This window comes from Falco cherrug, chromosome 11 (genome assembly GCF_023634085.1).
Source record: "Falco cherrug isolate bFalChe1 chromosome 11, bFalChe1.pri, whole genome shotgun sequence".
NCBI classification, from domain to species: Eukaryota; Metazoa; Chordata; class Aves; order Falconiformes; family Falconidae; genus Falco; species Falco cherrug.
Genome location: NC_073707.1, coordinates 15,055,418 through 15,077,214, shown reverse-complemented (window position 1 = coordinate 15,077,214; position 21,797 = coordinate 15,055,418).

The following is a 21,797-nucleotide window of genomic DNA, read 5'->3' as shown; positions in this document are numbered from 1 at the left end:
ATCCACATCGCTGTAGTTGATAGACCATCTGGGTTATACAGGTGTTAACTAGAGATCATTTAGGTGCACTGGATCTTAGATGTCACTCAAGGTGTATCTGCATTAACCTCAAAAACAATCTTCAAAGAAATATAAATAGTATAGATGGAGATGGAAGGCATGTAAAATATAGGAAGCTATGTATAAGAGTTGGGGTGAATCCCTCTGGCTTGTGTCTTTGGCTTTCATATTGAGAGAAGCCCTAGGTATTTGAGATTATGAATATTGTAGCAATTAGGAAGGACTCCTGTTAGGTAAAGGCTAATATTGCCTTAACTGTGTCTTTTAAACTTGTAATCTTTTACTTCCACTTGTAACACAGTACTTCAATCTCAATAGAAAAGTTTTTTCTTTAAGTGCTGAGTTCTTGAAGGAATGTGTCAAAACTAACAGGTAGGGAATTAACAGTTGCTATTGAGGCAGCAGTTAGAGTTCAATGGTTTTAGAGATATTTTTCTAAACTCATCTAGTGGTGCAGATTCTCCAGGAACCTAGAGACTGGGCAATACTTCCTGTCGATCTGCAGAAGATTGTGAGGGGCAATAGCATCAGATGGTAGCTCGTGGGCAGCTCTTCGCCCAGGTAGGGACAATTGTGTATTTTCCCCCTTCAAAGAAACAGGTGGAAGAGACAACCCAGTTCCAGACAAAACCCGAAGTATCACAAGCATTTTTATAGATTAGTAGGAGGTGTCTGAGCTGTAGTTCCTAGTTCATGTCCCATATGGAGCAGGTTCTGTATTCCACAATAAAAATAGCGATTTAAGGTGAATTGAGCTAGGTGTTTTCAATTAGCAGCTTACTGATGACTTTATTTCTTGGTAGAGAAATTAATGGAATGAAGCATCATGTCTTGCTGATTAAAAATCCTGTTTAATGCATGAAACATATTTAGGTTTATATTCACATAGAAGGAATCCAAACTTGAGTTAAATTCAATCTATTTAAGTTCAATTTCTATACCTGAGATGGAGCAAGCTATGGAAATAACATGCTTGCCCCAGATCTGCTCCTGCATGTAAGAAAGCACCCGTAACATATTCTATATCTGAACAAAGAATGCAGCAATCGGAAAGAGGTTTTACACAAACTTATGCATGTCTTTAAGAGCATCCCATCTTTTAAGGGGGGGGGGGGGGGGGGCTGTCTTTGGGTGGGAAAACTTGTGAGTTAGTGATTACCACATGCATGCAAGTTGAACATCTGATGTCTGTGTTTTAGCTTCAGATTCCTTGTTTTGTTGCCAGTGAGATTTCATTTTTGGAAGTAACACCTTTTAAAGATTACTGAACTAAAGGGACAAGGGTGACTTTAACCCATTTGTAAAAACATTCAACAGTCACAACTCGGGCTGAATTCTGGAGTTTCTGATGGCATATTTGAAAGGTTTCTAATCATAATTTACTTGATGGAAAATGGCTGGATTGTAAGAGAAGGACCCTGGACACTGACCTGGTAGGCCCTACCTATATTTTGGGTCCAGGTTTGGGTCTGAGTTAAATAATGACAGTTTTGTATGTAAAAGTTTGTGCCACGTGCTACAATGCCTTTTTTCTTTTTCTTTTCTGTCTGTAGTCCTACCAGAAATAAAAGTGTTAATTTTCCTGCAAGAAAAACTTTTTTTCACCAACTTTCCAGCCATGTGTGTTAGAGGTGAATAACCTGAAAGTAGATTTTTTGAGTACTATGTTTACAACTCTGAAGAGAATTTGACATTAAATTGCTGTTAGGAATCTGGATCTTACAGCTTAATCCTGCCATCTTTTTACAGTGGAACTCCTGTTTAAAACAAAGTCTGTATTTTATATTGTAATTTTGAAGGAGATTCAGGCTTGAATCATGTTGGAAGCCTGCAAGTATGTTAGTGCAGTGGAGTGTCTAATTAATAGATCCTGGAGGTTATCTTAGCATGCATTCAGCACTAGGTTAACATACTCAAACAGGCAGCCTGCACCCTGGGCAGAGCTTTTTTCTGGTCTGTCTGCACCTATCTAGAACTCTGGAAAATTTTACCCTACAAGACCTGCAGGACAACTCTTCAGATATGCTTCAAGGCAACACTTCAGTTTGGAGGTTTTCTTTAAAAACTTCATTGCACTTTGGAACAACTGGCTAGTGGCTGCCAATACAGTCAGTCATGTGGTGGTTCCTTATGCTTTTCCCACCTCAATATCACAGTTTTAACATTGTCTGGCACTCAGATATTATGAAAACAGAGTTCAAGGTAGGAAGCGTAATTACTGGTTTTAGAGGTTGTTCTAAGTGGGAAAACTTGTAGCACTGCAATCTCAGTGTTCACATCCTATGAACTATGCAGAAAGGAGATGCTGTTGGAGTTGGGTAGATTTTACTGTTGTCTATAAAGGGTTCTAAACAAAATTTTTATTCCAGGATTTTTTTAAACAGTTAGAGAGGTTCTGTCTATTACCTCTTTCAAAGCCTTAATGCATAGATTTTATTCCAAGGAATAATGTGCCCATTCACCGACATCTCACTACAACGGGGGTAAAAGGCTTACCAGATATCTGTGGAAAGTATTATAGTTGAGAGCACTGAAATGGTCACTCTAACATTTGTGGCGTTCCTCTGATGCATCAAGTTTGCAGAATTTGTCTGAAATACAACTACCTGTTTTCCTGAAGAATGTTCTCAACTGTTTCTAATGCCTGATTGCATTTTTGTATGTTTATGTGAATGTATGAGCATGCATGGAAAATTTTATAACCGCATCTCACTAAGACCCCTTTCCTCCAATGAATTAACTTCAGAATTTGCCTGGATAGCTTCACAGATGATATTCAGGCAACTTTGATTTAAAGTGGTAGACTAAGCTAGGAATTTGAAAGCAATCTGTGCAGTAGTAATGCTTCTCTTATTTCATGCTTACGTTTACTTTTTCTATTACTTCTGCAGGAGGTCTGTTCTATTCAGTGAAGCATGTTGAGCATGCTAAAGGTTGACCTCAGGAATAAATGCATTGCTGAATAAGGGAGATGATCTGAACTGCAGCCAGAAATGTGTGATTTGTAAATCCACCTGTGGTACTGATTTTTCCAAATGATAGAACTAAAAATGTGTGTGTCGGATTTCTGAAGGGAATATCTAGTCTTTCATCTGTTTTAATGTAGCTGCTTCAAAAGTACTACTTTCTGCAAGCTGATGACCATCCAGTAGGTAATAGAAATTGGTAGAATGACTCCAGTTCCTACTGGGCATATAAGTCTTCTACACAAGTACCATGGTGATATTATGATGGGCACCCAGAGGACACTATTAACTGGGAACTAAAAAGAAAAAGAAATGCTGAAATGGTGTGATCCTTCTTAGTATGTTTTTAGGCAGCTTGTGATGACTGTGCTTTTTCTGTGGTTGAGTAATGTTTCTTGCCATAGGAGTTTAGACTTTAAACCTATTATTAAAATGGCAGAAAAAACCCCATGACTTCCACCTAAGACCATAGTTATCCACTGTCTATCACAGCAGACTTATTAGCATGTTTCTGTCTGCTTTGGGATGTGCTGTTCAGGTGATTAGGTTTTTTCCTTATGAAATAACTTTCATACAAATATGTAAGGTTTGGTATGTAACTCCTGAGGCCCCACTACAAAGTTTAGATACCTTTTCTCTTTAAATATCCACTGCAATTATCAATATCTTGTATGCAGTTTGGCAGTTCATATTATTTATCAACCAAATTTTAATATGGTATTATCTTAAAAAACCCCACACAACTAGTCTATTAGGGTTTTCCCAGGAACATTAAAGCAAATGCAGTGCGTCTGAGACAATACATTTTGAAATTGTAATATCTAATTTTGTTAATCACATGGAGTATGTATCCTGATATTTTTTCCCCCTCTTACATGTGTTGTGCACTTATATACTGTGAAATAAAGGTTTGTTATGCACATGGATTTCCACCTTCATGGAATAAGGTTAAATGTAGCTATTTTTCCATGTATGCAAACACCTCTGCTAATAGGAATTTTCTTCCTTGTGCTTTGAAATCATCTTAAATTATTTCTGATATGTGCTGGGAATTCCGTTCTGAAAGATGGAGCACCAACAGGTCTTCAGACTTGGTGAGCTGGCAAGCTTTTGAGCAAGCCAATGGAAAAAGCCTATCCTAGACTCCCTATAGGCAGCCATCTCAGTTTCTTGAAGTTGTTTTCTGTGAGAGCTGCGAGACTAAGGGTTATTCAAGACCTTCCATACAGACCAGAAAAGTCTGTAGTTGGCAATATCAAAGGCAAATAGGTTCTGAAGGTGAAGTAGAACTATATAATGTTTTCTGGTTTAGGTAGAAGAGAAAGAAGCTAACAACTTTCCCTTCTACTGTTGCTCCTGTAGGAAAGCACAGTTTCCTGGGGTACAAACTCTGTAAAGAGGTTTCCTCTTCCTTTGTCAGAAATAGCTGAAAGAAAGGGCTGAATATCTTTCTAACCCCTGTATATTCAGTGACCTCAAGATTTATTGTACTTGGTTATTATAGATTCACGGTGAATTCTGTTCCGTCCATGTTGGGTATCTTTCTAGAACTGTCTTTGGAATATTAGGTTTTGTTTGGTCTAGGATCCTTGCTAAAAAAGGAACAATTTAACAAATACTTGGAATTTTTGTGTCTATTTACTACATTTAATTTTTTGATTGAGCCTCCAGACACATCTTTGTCTGGCTCTGCTGAAATGCAGTGTTTATTGTATGTCTGTATTTAACTCAGCTGCAATTCTCATATTTTTGTGGCTTCTGTTTCACAAATAAGGTGACATTGGTAGATCATGCACAGTTTTCAAGTAATACTGTTACTCTGTATGTTGAGCAAGTCTGGCCAAGTGTATTTCTTTGTGAGATCGCAGACTAATTTATCCAAAACCCTTGCTTTCTCATCTATATTGCTTTTATTCCTTTCCTGGTCTTCCATTTTTTACTACTTTGTGAACTGTATGTAGTTTCTTAATTCCTGACAATCACCACTGCTGCTTCATATATATATTTACACACACACTGTCCTGGTTTCTGGTGCAGACAAAACTAAATCTCAAATGCTTTAGATATTACAGAAGATAACAATGACTTTGAGTAGTAGCCATCTTTTTACTGCCCTAGATGCATGGGCCAAAAGCTGTCAGTTATGAAAGAAGATGCTTTTATCTTTTTGATCAAGTTATTCTATCATTATCAAATTGAGAAGCAAAAATGTTTGATCAACATCATATTTAGTTGATCAATAAAACTTTCATAATGTTTTGGTTCTGATGGTGGTTTCTGATGAAAAATATTTGACTTTTGTTTTCATAATCACACACTCCCCCCCCCCCCCCCCCCCCCCCCCCCCCCCCGGGTTTATTGTGCTTAAGTAGTGTGTTTTGGGAGAGAAACAATAACAATGACATATTCTCATTGTTCAGGAGAATTCCTAATATGTCGTATTTTCAGTTTTGAGAAAATAATTCCACTTTTCTCTGGAAGCCTATTGTTTTATGGATGGAAGTATTGTAATGTATTCTTGTTACATATAAAGTTAACAAAGAAATTTTCATCAATATTGAAAAATGTGAATCAAATCAGTTTACAGAAGAGCTTAGGAGGTGTATAATCCAATGTTTAAGAACTAGCTCTAAAGATTTGAGATACCCTGGATCAATTTGCTACTCCAGTGTGGTTTTCCTGTTTGGATGAGGGCTCCTTGTGCTTAATTTCCATAGCTGCAGTGTGTTTACAGTTACACAAGTTGCTGTTATTAATGTTTGCCAGGTGCTATAATACTGCTGTGATGGGAGCCATCTAAATATTAACAATATCCAATAGAGTAGCAGTGTGCTTCCTAAGAAGTGTAGAGTCTGTTTTTTCTAAATGTTCAATGAATCCCAGTGAACATGAGTGTAGAACTATGTGCTTGCAGAAGAACATTTTTACACCTGTTAAACTCAAAGACTTCAAAAAAAGAGTTTTCATCATATCTAAATGGATAACAGCTACAATGGTTATCTATGCAATAGCTTTTTTTCATAATTCCTGATAATCTCCTGATCTGAGAGTTCTGCAGGCTAATCTGCCTATAGCATAAAATAAATGTACCTCAATCTCAATAAACACTGGCCATGAGAGTTGAGAAAAAGGAACCTATATCATCCACTCACATTTGTGCTCCTGTCCATTTGTGTAGTCTCACATTAGATCCCAGCTGTGTGCAGGGTCTTGTAGTCTTTGTTTCAGATAACTGGTGAAAGTCAACATCGTTTGACCTCTGCCTGGCTTCGAATTCTGCATGTACAGATACCAGTAGAGGATAGGAGACCCTTTTTTCAACTTAGAAAATGACACAGCTCTAGAAGGCTTGTTTTTTCAGGTTTGTAACTTTTTGTAGAAATTATCAGAGTGCATGCCTAAGTAGAAGTATGGGATTTTTCTATAGAAAGACTACCTTCTGGACCAGAACATCATTAAAACTATTTGCCTCTGATGGAGAAAAATGGTCTCCTAGTGTATGGGTTTAAAAAGTGATAATAAAAATTGGTAGCTCTGGCAATACCTGGGCTTCAGTAATTAGCTTAGAAAATATTCCTGGGAATATTAGCTGTACCAGATACTTGCTAGTTTAAGCTAGAATTGTTAAAATATTCTTGGAAATTGAGGGGGGGAAAAATCTGTTGCCTTAACACACCCTTGGATATATTTAACAGGTTCTACTGTTGTGAGTTGCTTCTAAAAGGCCAAATGACATGCCCGGGTATTTCCTTAACTTCTTCAGTTTCCTGAGTCTGACATTTCACAGTAGCCTTACTACAAGCATTTAATTGGTCTCCCTTGTATATCTGGCAGTTCTCTCCATCAGTTCAAACTTCCTGTTTGCATTACCTCCCACTCTCAGTAACAGGAGATGTATACCTAATATACTTTTTTTTTTTTTTTTTTTGCCTGTTAAACTTTTGGTGAAACTACAGAACTAGTCAGGCCATTTTTTTACATCCTGGTGCTAGCTATCTTGTACTCGGCTGAGAAAATGTCATGTTTCGGCAAAATAAATTGGTAGAATTGTCAGGCACCTTGACAGTGCTTATATTCAACTGCGGAAGTAAAATCACACTGAGAATGTGGCTTCACATCTGCACTGGGACTTGAATCCATCAGCACCTGTATATACCCATGAGAGAACTTGTTAACATCAGCATCATTCTTCTCAGTGTTAAATCCTGTAGGAGAGTGACCAAAGCTGCAACTTTGAACGTGACTTTCCCTGAAAATGCATCTCAGATTTGTTCTTAATTAATATATCTTCAGAGTCTGATTTTTTTCCCTTTCTCAGTAAGCTAGTTTTGCTTACAAATCTACCACTTAGCTAAGTAACATTAAACACCACTGTCAAAAGCTGATTGATTGCTGCTTTCCTTGAACTTGGATGGAGGCCACCCAGTGGTTTATAGATTTGCATTTGGTACAGTTTTCCATGCTGCTCTATTTCTGGCTCCTTGATGGTCGTGTTTTGTCTGCTTCTGTAGTTCCGTGCAGAGCTACTGGAGCTTCATAGGTTAAATCCTCATGGGCTTCTCACCTATACTCCTCAGCTGTGGATGTTTCTGACTCTGGATCCCTAGAGGTTTACTTCTTACCTTAATTTTTACATTAGCCACAGTGTTATGCAAAACTATACAACAGAAAAGAAATGGGCTGCCAAGTGAAATGCAATGACCTTCATGGATGGCCCAGAGAACATGGGGATTAGGATCCTCGGTATTTGCCTTCCTGCAAGACAGCAATACTGGCAGTCATAAGAGATCTTGCAACTTCAGGCCTCTCTGGCAATGGTCTATGAAGTTTGGATATTAAAGACTTTGTCCAAGTGTTCTACCTTTTTTTGTTACGCTTCCTCTTAACAGTAAATGCCTGTGTGGTAGAAAGGAGGATGAGTCTCCTTTATGGAGCTGTTTATAGAGGAGCAAGTTTTTCTCTGTTGGGGAAACCTCCATCAGGATGGTAGGAGCCATTGAAGGTTGTTATTATGCTAGAAATCGGTTTCGCTGGCTACATTAGAGTCCAGCTTTATACTCCAGCAAGAGTAAGTTTCCAAAGGTCGTTTCTCGCTGGGTGCCAGGTGCGTGTTGCTTTAAAAATCTTCTGCAAAGACTTCAAAAGAAAACTTAGATTCCTTACCCTGATTTCCAAAGGCCCAGAAGAGGCTCCTGTCACCAGAGGCAGTAAACTTACCAACTCCATTCAGACTTTCACAGGAATGAAAAAGTGCCAGAAAGTTCTAAATTCATGAATTTAGAGGTTTCACTGTACTTGAGGGTGGAAGCGATGATAGAAAACTGCATTTGAATGCAGTATTCTGTTTCTACTCCTTTAACTAGGCAAAGATATGTGATATTCACTATTAGGGTAAAATTATGTGAAGCAGCTGCACTGACAGATAAGATTAATTATCTTTTACATTGCTGACATTAACCCTACTTGTCATCAGGACTATGGGAAGAGTTGCCCCCTCATCAGGTCATTTTTGTGAACACATATACTACCAATACATTATAAAACATAATGAGTCAAAATGGAGACTGTCACCTGTGGTTTTCTATCAACACTTTAGGATGATCATATGTCTCAGATTTTAAAATGCAGAGGCAAAAATGTTAGTGGCTATTAGTTAGACTTTGAGGTTCCCAAGGGCACATACACCTTAGACCTGAAATAGTGTCATTATAAAAAGATCCTTGAGAGCAGGAAGCTGGTCTTGGCTGTAGCCACCAGTTTGCTTTCTACAGAGATATTGCTCAAACATGGGCAGGAAAAAATACTGGTGTACCATAGGGAGTAGGATGTCTCATTGGTGAGTTTCATGTGAAAAGGCTACTCTAGCTTCATTTTTGTCTCCATTTAATCTGTTCCAAGAATTAGGATGAGGTAAATACTAACAGAAGCTACTGCACTAACAGAAACCAGGACCTATGCTGACAAGCAGAGCTGGCCATTGGGTACGCTGTCATGCAGTCATGTGAGATGAGTGTGCCTGTCACCTCTCTAGCTAAGCTGTCTGGCTCTGGACATCTTAGATGTGTGGACCAAGGGAGCTCTGGTAGTGAAAGGTGTCATGCTGGCACCCTGGTGGCGAAGTCATCGGCCTCTGCTAGCCTGGTGGCATGGTATGTTAAGGAATGCTGCTCTAATTCTTTCTGCGTTGTGGTTTAACCCCAGACAACAACACAGTACCATGCAGCTGCTTGCTCCCTCCCTCCACCACCTGAGCAGGATGAGGTGATGATGAAACTTGATGGTTGAGAACTACAATTTAATAATGGAAATGAAGTAAAATATTAATCGTAATGAAAAGGAGAGAGAGGGGGAGAATAATAAGATCCAGCGAAAGGGGAAAAACCCATGATGCACAAAAAGTTGCTCAGCCCCTGCTGACTGATGCCCAGACAGTTCCTGACCAGTGATCAGCAGCCCCGGTCAACCCGCCCCCCCCCCCCCCCCCCCCCGTTTATATACTGAGCATGATGTTCTATGGTATGGAACATCCCTTTGGCTAGTTGGGGTCAGCTCTCCTGGCTGTGTCCCCTCCCAACTTCTTGTGCACCTCCAGCCCTGTTGCTGGCAGGGCATGAGAAACTGAAAAGTCCTTGACTTAGTATAAATGTCACCTAGCAACAATTAAGAATATTGGTGTCTTATCAACATTGTTCTCACACCAGATCCAAAACGCAGCACCGCCCCAGCTACTAAGAAGAAAATTAACTCTGTCCTAGCCAAAATTAGGACTACGTACTATGGGGAGAATCTCCAGGGTGTATCTCCAGATACCGGGAGCTGGGAAGACAGGGATGGCTCCCTAGCCTTTGTGGAGCTCTCTAGTGGAGGACATGGTGTCCGTAAGTTTCTAGGGATTGAACCTTTTGTACTTACATTGATACCAAATCCCTTTCTGAACTCGCAGCAGGATGTGGGGAAAATGGCAGCCTGTGGTATGAGGTTAAGATATAGCTCTGCCTATAAAAATAATGTTAATCTTGTTTCCTCTGTTATACTAAAGGTCAATTTTAACATCAGTTTGGGGCATTCTTCACTGATAACCTTCACGTGGGTTGTAAGAAAAGGCAAGTGCATTCAAATTTGTGCATTAAAAATTCTCCCTGGAAAAAGAAGAAAGATGTTGTTAATGCTTGTAGAGAAATAATATTCGTAACTTCTAGCAGACTGGGTTAGCCTATCCCCTAGTTTGCAATAGTAAGCAAATTAGAATTATGAAAGCCATGAAGAAATATCAAGTATTAACTTGATTAAATTTGGAATGGGGCTGCCCACCTGTTCTTCTAAATATGTCACTGTGCAACATGACCCATTAGTCATCAGAGGTGGGTAAACCAGGACAGCTTGCACTGAGCCCTGGCTTAGGCTGGGTGCTCTGTCCGTGAATGAGGGCAATCCTAGGAAGGGAGAAGCCTGCAAGAATGTCTTGGCACTACTTCCTGGCTCCCACAGTGACCTTAGATACATATCGCTTTATGTAATTTTTTTTTTTTCAAATGTGTATAGTCAGTTCTAACAGCTCGTTGATCCCAGCTAAGCTCTTTGGTTTGGCTCTGTTGTCAAGTGTTCTTGTTTGCCTGGGTCTAGTAAGTTGTGTGGCTTGAAGCTACAGGCGTTTCCTTAATATACGGAAATAAATTCAAAAGCTCCATTGTGATCACTTGTTGAAATAGCTCTGACTTATTGCACCAAGGTTCCCCAATGCTGACAAGCTAAACAATTTTCACTTGGTGCAAAACCCTGCCAAGCAAACCTGCATCCAGACCTCATCCGCAGCTTGAAGGAGGTGTTTTGCAGAAGCTCATTTACACAACTTCACACCGTCCTTTTCAATAGAATTGAGTCTGCATAATACACATGAATCTCTTGACTTAAAACATTGAATCTCAATGCATCACTGCTTAGTGGATGACAGTCACTATCCAAGTACTACTAATTAGCTTTTTATTTAAATAAGTCCAGACATTAAACTTCTGTGAGCATGGCATGCTTGCCAATTGCAACTCGGAGCAAAGCTCTGAAGTGCTCTTCTTAATTCCACACATTCCTCTTTGGCATGTTTTCTGTGTTGCTGTCCTACAGATATCTTCCTCTGCACTGCTGCTTGTATCTTAAAATATAGGCTTATTATTTATTCTGCCTAACGTATCCATTTTCATAGGGGGCCCTGTCTATCAAGTATTAAATATCTGTTTTGGTGAAGTAATGTTATGTTTCCGCTAATGCTGTAACTCTGCCTCGCTGCAGTGTTCCTGCATTGGTTGATCTTAAACCCTTTAGGGTGCACTGGCTAGCAGGTTCCTTTTTGAATACATGTTATTTTCTTTCCTGGGGCACTAATTTGAAGAAACAGCCCACCTTCTAATGATAATATAGAGCCTGACTGTTACTTGCAATTTAATGGCGTGTTGGCATTGAAATTCTGTCTTCACTTCGATTTCATACATTATATTTATACACATTGTATATTGCATTTATTACTGGATTAAAAGTTGTATTCCTAATGACTTCTATGGCAACTTTGAAATAGATGTATATATATTGCATAAATAACAAGCTTTTCAGCTGAGAAGTGATTTACATCCTCCCAAGTTGCATGATTTCTTTGTCAGGGTTATTAAAAACTCTCAAAAGGCACTTTATTTTTGCCTCCCTTCCCTTTCCCTGCTGTTGTATCTGTAATTCAGTGCTCTCAGAAACCACAGGGGAATGGCAACCCTCCACAAGCAAGCGGACTGACAAGTAGAGCTAGCTTGAAGTCCTACAATAGTGCTTTTGCCACAATTACACCTTAGCTCTGCTCTGCAATATCCTGCTTGTTCCTGGACCTCTTCTAAGCAGGGATTAAGGGTGTAAAAATGAATTGTGCAAGTTTCTTCTTTATAGTGATTTTATGCTGTGGGGAATTCCATTAGAGATTAGCCTTTTGGACCATAAAACTTCTTTCAAATCTGTTCTAAGCTGGATGTGAATTCTAGTTTCCTGAAGTAAGTAAATAGAACTTTCCAATCCTGTTTCCATCCACCTGCCAAAAACAGGTTCATAAGGGCTGCCAAAATCTATTATTGGTTTACACTGGTGCAAATCTTCTGACGTTAAAGGTTGAATCTATGTAACTGACAGTGGAATTTGGCTTGTGGCCTTTGTATTTTATATGGTATGGGTGAAAGCCTACAGTTCAGACTAAACTCTTGTTATCAGATATAATAAGAGGAAGCTGGTGGAGGGAAGTGATGAAGAAAAGATACTTCAAAAAAATAAAAAGGCTGTATACATGCATGTGGGCATATGAGTGTGTGTAAATGCTCTAACTGCTTATTTTTCCTTTGTAAATTAATAAACCGACATAAAAATACTTATATTAAATAAAACCCACAAATACCGCTTATATTGAGTTATCACTTCCTTCCAGAGGAGCAGTGTTTTTTGGAAGTCTTTAATATGTGTACATGAAAGCCAGTCTGTTTTTCTCTAACATGGAGAATGTTTGGGTGTCAGCTTTGCCAGTTTGTGCTGCACGTAGTAATACCCATCTGATAGTCGTTAGAACTGAGGTTCCATTATAATAGAGAATTGTGAGAAATAACTGTTGCTTTTTTCTTTCTTGCTGACTTTTGTTTTTATGTTCCCTTTTTTCCTTTTTACTATGATACCTTTAGATGCAGTGATAATCTTTTTTTCAGTTGAATGCTTCTGTATTCCATCAAGAAAATCTAGTAGCTGTTTTTTGGTATTTAGGTAATGTTAGAAGCCATGAATTTGAAAAAAAAAAAAATAAATCAATTAAGCAAAAATAATAATGATGGCTTCTTAGGAAAACAAATTATTCTGGCTGTGCAAGGGACACTTGTGTGTAGAAAAACTTCAGAATAATAGTACTGCCTCGTTCCAAAGAAAATAGAGAATAATAGGAATGGCCACTTTAGCTTAATGATAATTCTAGAACAACAAATTCAGTTTCCACTTGCACTGTTTTAAGCATGTAGCAACTCCATTGAAGCAGAAGGAATTACTCAAAGATTTATATGCTGACAATCTCTTTGCTATTGACTTTCTTTATGCATGTTTACTGGTGATTTCTTTATGAAGCTCAGTGACTTTAAGCTATGTCCATGAGAAGACAGGGCCTTTCTAAACTTTGAGAATATAAAAGAGGGCTTCTGGGGCCAAACTGGTTATCTGTGGCTTTTAAGTGCTGCTTGTCAGAGCACTGGAGTTTTATTATAGGCAAGGGAGTGATACCTAATATATTATTACAGCAACTGGAGTAGGTTCTTGGCCTGCTGCAGAGTAAGCGCTGCATTGCGCATGTGTAAGTTGCTTGAAATCTATGGAGTCTTTCACAAGTGCAACTGAAAAGCATTTCTCTCTCCCTCTCTGTCTAGCATGAAAGTTTAGAGTCTGAATCTCAAGGTGTTATAAATATGACTTGTGAATTCACATAATGTTTTGATGTGCATTAATCTCAGTGGTTCAACTTGCTAATGCCTTTGTTTCGGCCTTGAATTTTTGTTGCCTGCTATTTGCAAACAGTGACTGCTTTCATGAAGATTTTTTTTGAGTCTTGTGCTAGTGCAAAATCTATCTTTTTAAGTCAGAAATTCTTTTTCTCACAAATGTTATTAGGGTGGTTCTGGATCTGTGGGTGTTTAACTCAAATTCTTACAAATTTGCCTCAGAGGCTGTTTTACACTCCTGTAGGGATTCAGAATTTGGGATGATTGTTGGGTCTTTGCTTTATGACTCTGAAAGAGGGAAGGAAGCTGAAAACAGAAGGGTACTTCTTGAAGGAACAGCTGTACTGGTAGTCCCATAGGGTTTCCTCGGAAACATGGCTGCCCAGACTGAGATGAATGAACATCATCTGAGCCTGCCTAACCAATGTGCTGAATGGTGCTGGGAGAGAGCAATAAGCTGGAATAGTTCTGGCAGAAATGGAGGCGGGTAGGGGGAAGGCCAGAGCACCAAAGCTGGTTCCAGCTCTGCTTTCCAGTGGCTACAGTAAGAAGAATTTAAAATTCTGCCTCTGGTCCTGGTGTGTTATGGGAGCTGTGCAAGAATGGTGGCTTTTTCTGTTTGTTTTGGTATTTGGGGTTTGGTTTTGATTTGATTTTTGGTTTTGGTTAGGTTTTTTTCCCCCCTGAAGCTCTCTGCAAATTTTATGCAGTGCTGTTATCTTGTGCTTTGTGAGAAGAAAGTTCATGTTCCGATGGAGAAAAAGCTGCTAAGTAGGGAAGGGCCTGACTGCGTTAAACTGTTGCGGCCTTTATTTATCTTGATAGACATATAAAAATATGATAGACAAATAAAAATAAAAATAATAAAAAAAATATGAATCAAGAGTGACTTCTCCATGTATTGTCCTTCTCCTCATCTGTCAAGCTAGCATCAACACCTAACCATTCTGTAATGTTACATAGGATAATCGGACTTTTTTTTTCCTCTTCTGCTTTTCATCAGCAGTAGCTTTAGCTTAGATGAGTAGTAAGAGTATAAAATAAATAAGGAGATACAAGGATATGAGGAATGACATGCTTTTGAACAGTACGTGGCAAGTAACATGATTCTGGCTTTTGCTATGGAGCAGGGTGACAAAATGGCCCTAAGTGGTGTGAGAAATCTTATCCTGTGGAAAGCCGATGTTGCTGCTGCTCTCGGTTGTAGCCCAGCAAAGCGAGGGGGCGATGGCCAGCAAAGGAAGAGGGGGGGGGTCCACATGCAGACAGTTGCTGGTCCCCAGACTCTTGCTTGTTTGAGAGCTGGCGCTATTGATAATACTCTCATGCTTCTCTGGCTAGAAAAATAAAAGATATCAAGATGCACTTGTACAGCAGTGATTACTAAAAAACTTTACACTCATCCACCAATTTATGCCAAAAAATTGGTGTTCTGGCACAAATGATTTTCTGGACAGGCGATCAGTATGTAGATTTAAAAGGCAACAACAGTAGGCATATGGGAGATCCCTGTTTCAAAACCTACCAAATAATCACCACCCCACAATTTATTGTGGGAGTTCTAAAAGCTGTGTTTATGAAGGAGGTGAAGAACAGTGGAGGTAGTTCAAAAGGTCATAACACTTCATACTATCTACTAGTATAGTTTTTAGTTTTTAATTTTAAGTAGCAATTCCTTTGGTATCAAGACTCAGTTTAAACATGATCTACTGTCTACTAAGTCATTTAAGAAAAATAGGAGATGCGTGTAATCTCCCAGTTTATGTGGGAGAAAGTGCAAAACAATGCAGTACAATTAGTTGTATGAATATACTGGCATGTATTAAATGATGCGTAGGACAATATGGGAATCAAAAGAATGAACTCCAAGTAGCCTGTGATCTTAATGGAAAATTTGTGAAGTGTGTACGACATTGGACTCGCAGGTTTCCTTTGTTGTGCTTTATATTGCAATGTATACCTGGTGACTGATGTAAACTGGTTTCTGCTGCCCGTTAGGGATCAGTTCCTAGTAAATAAATGATCTCCTTAATTTTCCTCTTGTGGGTTTTTATTCTGTATTTTTTTTCCCTCCACCTTCTCTCTCAACTGTTCAGAAAATAAAAGCATGAAGAGTGCAAACAGATCGGACAGGATAGATGCTAAACTTCTGGAATAACTGTTTACAGGCTCAGGCTCTCTGCCTTCATGTATATGTACAATTCTTATTCAGGTATGAAATGCTAAATTAGTTTGTCTAAGACTGTTGCTAAAACCAGAGAAAGTTTTATCATCTCTTCTTCAGTTATAAAATTGTCTTGTCTTAAGCCTCTTTATTTTCAACTTTCTATTAAGTTCAGTAAAGTGTTCACCAGAAATACAACTACAGAAAACCACTCTCCTATGCTTGTGAATGCAATCCTTTGCCATTTAGGAAAGGATTATGACAAATGATAAGTTAAACTCCATTTCACTGCTTGCAAAATTTGAATTGCTGTAAGCAAGGCATCCAGCAGAGCTGCTGAATAGCATGGTGTAGAACTTGGCAGTGTGTTTCTACAGGTTTTGCCAGGGTCTTTTGTGGCTTTTATTCATATAATGAATTTTGTCTTCTACAACTCTGTTAGAAACAAATAGAAAACTAAGAGTAGTGAGCAAAGTTGTTTTTGTTGCCTTTGGGCTGTTGAACTTCTAAGCAAACAGAAGACCTTTTGCTCTAACCCCTTCTTTAAAATAATAATCACAAAGATTAAAATCTAGTTTTTGTCTTGTTTATTTTAGATAAAGAGATGAGGGAAGGAGGGAGACACAGACATCTAAGCCTTTCCTGACAGTCATCTACTCTGCATTTATTCATTACTTTCCTTTAAAAGGAGGGTGTTATGACACTACCTTGGACAAAATGTCTCATACCTGGGTGGGTCAGTTTTTGGTGAGACTAGTATTTAGTTTCATTCATTACATTGAAGCATTTGTCAATGTACAGAACCATAACCTGTGGGGTAGTTCTGGTGTTTTGTGTGAAGTAGAGTACACAGCCATTGGGTGATTTCACACTGGCTGGGAGTGGGATGCTTTTGCAGTTGAGTAGAACAGGGACTCTTGCCTCTGGTAGTGACAAAGATGAATGGCCTGATGAGGAAATTTATTATGGAGAAAGAAAAAAATTCAGTGTGGCAGACTGACTTGTGGTAAACTTTCCATATTGTAATGCCGGGCTGTTGGGAAGCAGAGATCATATTTTGTGGAGGCTCAGAGCAAATCACGTCAAAAGACTGCCACTAGATTGTCTGAGTTTACTTTAAACTACTTAGTTTTTGTAAATGCCTTTAATTCTCGGATATGGTTATAGTGAACAGGTATTTCAAATTATATTTTCAATAGTTTGGATGTTCATACTTATGTCTTTTGTGCCAAAATAGTCTTCTTTTAAACAGGTAATTTTTCTGTATATTGGCATGACTCAATGAATAATAAATCATTAATTGTTTTTTAATCAAATAATTTTCCTGTTAAAAAGGAAATAAGAATTTTTTTTTTTTCCAAGTGGGAAAAGTTTTTGGATACTTTTTGCAGTTTTAGTTGAGATCAAAAACTTTGTTCTGTGTCAAATTGAGATTTAAACACCCAGAACTGGGAAGTTAAAAATGACACAGTATTGAACAGATATACTTTAATTTTTCATAAACTTTTTGACAAGATTGTAGTTATGAACAGATGAACATGCCATTCAGTATCAAAGGCTGCAATACAACAGGAGTTTTTATTTGTTTGTCACAAGATTTTTGACTGATTTCGGGGACCTAGGTTAGTGACTGAATTCTGAACCTCTTGGTACTGTGAAGAGTTTAGAGCCTGTAACAGCCCCTATAAAGCAAAACCAAGGTTAATGACAGGAAGCTTTGTAATTATCTGTTCCATAGGTTAAACAGGACTATCTTTTCTGTTTTAGGTTAGTATCCCAGACGTCCAGGTGAAGGGAGTTGTTCATAGGTTGCCTCCAGCTGTAGGTGACCGGTGTAAATATTGCTGAATTTGACAGCATCTAAAAACTGTTGGCTGGCATGTGTGGAGTAAGTTTGGAAATCTCAGCTTTTAATGGACAGGTATCTGTGGTACGGGAGTTGTATTCACAACTGGCAGTTCTGTTGGCAGTTTTGATGCAGGCACAGGGTGAATGAAAATAAACATCCTGCTGACCTCTAGATGTAAGTCTTTGAGTCAAGTCTTAGATGCCTTAATGATGGAGTAGTGTTGGCTCCCCCTGTTCTGTACCCATTTGGGAATCTCTATCTCTAAGGCCCCGGTTAGGCATATGTCATATGATACTTACCCAAGATAGGGATTCCCTTTCCCTGATGGAATATTCCAGCAAGGAAGTTGTATGGATTCAGAAGCTGAATACTTAAAGTGAATGCCAGGACTTCTGGCTGTTGTTGGTGTGTGTGTTTGGTTGTTTGTTTGGTTTTTTAAGGCTGCTGATTTAATTTCCTTCCTGGTAGGTTTTGGTTGGCTGGCTCTGCTCTTCTCTGGGAGCAACAGTATCTTGAAGTAGGTATTCCTGAGCAGTTAGATCCAGTGCCCATCAATAACAGAAAATCAAAGACAGTAGCACCAGCAATTAAAGCACTGTCTGTTTGTCAGTCTGCTAGTATTTTTAGGAAGCTGATGGAATTTGGCTTGTCATCTAATGCGTTGATCCTTTGCCAAATGTCAGGTCCCCTGACCAGCCGTCCAAGTCACTCTACCAACTGTCATCTGCCTTGCAGAAAGTGGAATGCACTGGAGTCGGCAACTTGGTGAAGAATTAACAGCCTCTGCCAGCATGCTTTAATTAAACAGCTATATAGACAACAGCTGTGAAAAATTCATCAATCACAATGTTTATTATTGGAATTAAACCACCTCATAACTAATGCACAGATTTGCATTGATTGCCATCTCCTACGAAGGAACAAGTGGTACCAGCTTACTGTGCCTGGGCATTTTGAACATTTCTATTACTTGCACTGTCACCCATCTGCCTCTGGTTTGTTAACCACAGTTAAAGGGTTGATCAGCTTCTTTGCAGCAAGTCAGACTCTACATCTGTAGAACTAACTGTGATGCTGAACGCTACAAGGAACTCTAAATTCACTTTGTCATGTGGCCCGTGGGGTATTTCTGTCTATCAGTCTTCTAGGCACACGGACAGGACTCCAGATTTATTCACACTTGAGCAAATCAGAAGTAATGCAGGAAATACTAGTTTAGTTACATCAACTTACAGCCATGCTTAGCCCAGAAACAAGAACACAGTAAGTTGCCCAATTTCAGTTTCTCCTAGCATTCTGCTGTCTAACAATAGTGGCAATTGCATGTATCTTTTTTTTTATTTTTTTTATTTTAATAGGTGTCTTCCCCAGGCAAGCTACTAGAAAACTCAATATACAAAACATTCTCTAAGCTGTTTGAAGATGGTCATATAAAAATATGCTTGCACGCACTCACGTTTGTATATATTCAATGTAATGTATTTGTGTTGGTAACAGCAACATCTTTGTCTGGTTTAGAAGCAAACTTGTCTATTTCTGTCCATATTTACAAGGATTTTTGCAATATGAGTACAGGTGCAGTTCTGAAGCACTTGATCCACGTGTTCAGGGCCAATACAAGGCCTGAGGTCCTACTTAAGCCCTCAAAACTTGTGATGCTCTGCCTACAACCATTGTATTCCAACCAAATGGAACAAACTTCAGTGTTAGAGCTCTAATGCAACATTCTTCCTCAAGGTGTGAAACTGAGCAGAAAAAAGCAGAAAAATCAAGCAAGAGCTTGATTCCAAGGTTCTGAACCTGTGGTGACGTCTTTTGCGGTCTTCAGTGCTCATGAAATGGTACTTACAGAATTACACACTCAGTAAGCTGGGAGTAAAATGCTTTTCCCCACTAGAAAAAAAAAACCACAAAATTTGAAATATTCAGTGGCACTGACAGAGTTTGAAAAATGTATTGGTAGGTAGGCTGAAAAAATTAATTTATAAATGAGTGAAATTGTAGCATTTTAATCTGATTAAAGAAAATGCCTGGAATCCAGTCCTGGAATGTTTTTATGACATGATAAGCAGCGGCATTTGTGTCTGTCTGCGTTAGGATCTCCTTTTACCTTGTAGTACAACAGAAGTATGGTTATCTTGGAAGAGGTTGACTGAATGTCTTTAAATCATAAAACTAAAAAGAAATAGAAAATATGGTGCAGGGATCTAAACTTTGGATTCCTGCCAGATAAAGTTACTAGCCAATACTTCATTACTCTCATGGAAACTAATTTATTTTGTATTTTAAATTAACTTTTAGGCCAAGGTACTACTACTTGAGTGGTACCCACAGTGTGCAGACATATTTGATGAGGCATTATAAACAATTTTTACTACTATATGATTAAGAGGTAAATAACAGTTTTAAATTAATAACTGGGACTTTTCATGTCAAGATAAGACTATAACTGTCTAGAAAAGAATGGAAAAGAATCTCATTATGTATCTCAACTAATAAATTAAGTGGCATTCATGAGAGATAAAGGAAATCAAGAAGCTGAGGAACCCTTTCTCTGATGGACACGGTGAACAGAATTAATTCAGTTAACTGTAACACATTTTTCTCTTTCTTTTGACAGGCACATTCCTACACACTAGGCACAGCCCAGACCTTTGTGAATCAATAGCTTATTTATGAAGATGAGGAAAAAGAACCTTTCCAATGGGTCTTCCAGAGATTCTGCTGTCAGATGCTTTTCTGCTTTCACATAGGCTTGATCTTGAAGTTACTGCTCAGTAAAGGTAAGACTTTAGATTTATTGCTTTTTTTTTTTTTTTTTTTTTTTCCTCATGAGAATAAATTGGGCATGTCATTATATTTGCCAGAGAGTACTATCAGGAATGGCAGCAGCAAGGCAAAGTCAGTCAACATGAATGGTGAAATGCTTATTGATACAAGATGTAAATGTTTCATGTACTTTGTGAAGATCATAGTCATGACCAGGTTGAATTTCCACTTATGTGGACAAATGAGCTGGCAGAATGTGCCCAGGTATTTTAAATATATCTACTTCCTCGTACCAGGAGAGAATTTAACTCTAGAGAATATGTACTGTTTGTTGGTGAGGTAGGTCTACTAAGTTCCTGTACTTAGATGCTGTCCTCAAACTACCGTAATAAATTTCTAACACAAGAATGTTCTTAAACTGCTCTGTCATATTTTCATGCATAGTGGAGGGTATCAGTACTGAACCTAGTGCATGTAGGTTGTAAGATGTCCAAAAGCTCCGTGTGTTTTAGAGGGCAACATAGAGTTTTTGAAATATGTCAGCCTTTACTGTACTGAAGTGTTTGACTTTACTGCCATAATTGCAATATTTCTTCTATTTAAGAAAAATAAGAAATACCACTAATTCAGCAATAAAGTTAATTAGCACAGACTGTAAATGTTTATTTGTTTTTTCATAGCAGCAAATGTATTATAAATGACTCCCATGTTCATCTATTGTAAAATCCTGCTGTTAGGGTAATTTGTAATGTAGCTTTTTCATGTGATAGCTGTTGGCATTGCAAAAACAAAAATATAAATTTGTTGTTAAAGTGTGGAATAACTAGCTACGTGAAGTGTAATAAGCCTGCTAAATTTTAAACTAGGGCTTTCTGTGTGAAAAAAGATTAAAAATATTACAAGTACGTTGATGGATATTGAGCTACTTAATGTTCTCTATTTACTTGCAGAAGCCTGCTTTTGTAGGCTTCTCAAATCTGAAATAGTATGTTTTTCATAAATACGGGTTCACTACATCTGAGCTTTAAGTACGTTATGATAATTCTTGGCTTTCAAAATAAAAGTGTAGAAAATAGTATACTTTAAGTTTTATCTGTTAGATTGAAAGCAACTTCACAGATGCTTATGAGAAATTGATAGCAAAATTTAATTAAATTTTGAGAAAGTTATAAACTTTTAATAATATTTTTGGTGGCAACTACTGTTTTTATAGCGCTGTAAATGTACCTAATAGTGTTCCAAGGTGAGTATTTGTTGACATTTGAACTAAAATAATGAAATTCATTTACCCCTTTACCTTATGCAGTTCTATATGGTCATTCTTACTTCAGATGAAAAGTATCCTAATAAGCAAGATCTTGTTAGTTAAATTATATTTAATGGGTAACATATATAAATGAAACATAAATTTGTACTGAAATAGCACACTGTGAATGAAGAGCTGCTTTATAGTCCTGCTCCTTGCAGGACACACATTTCGGACTGAGCTGATTCCC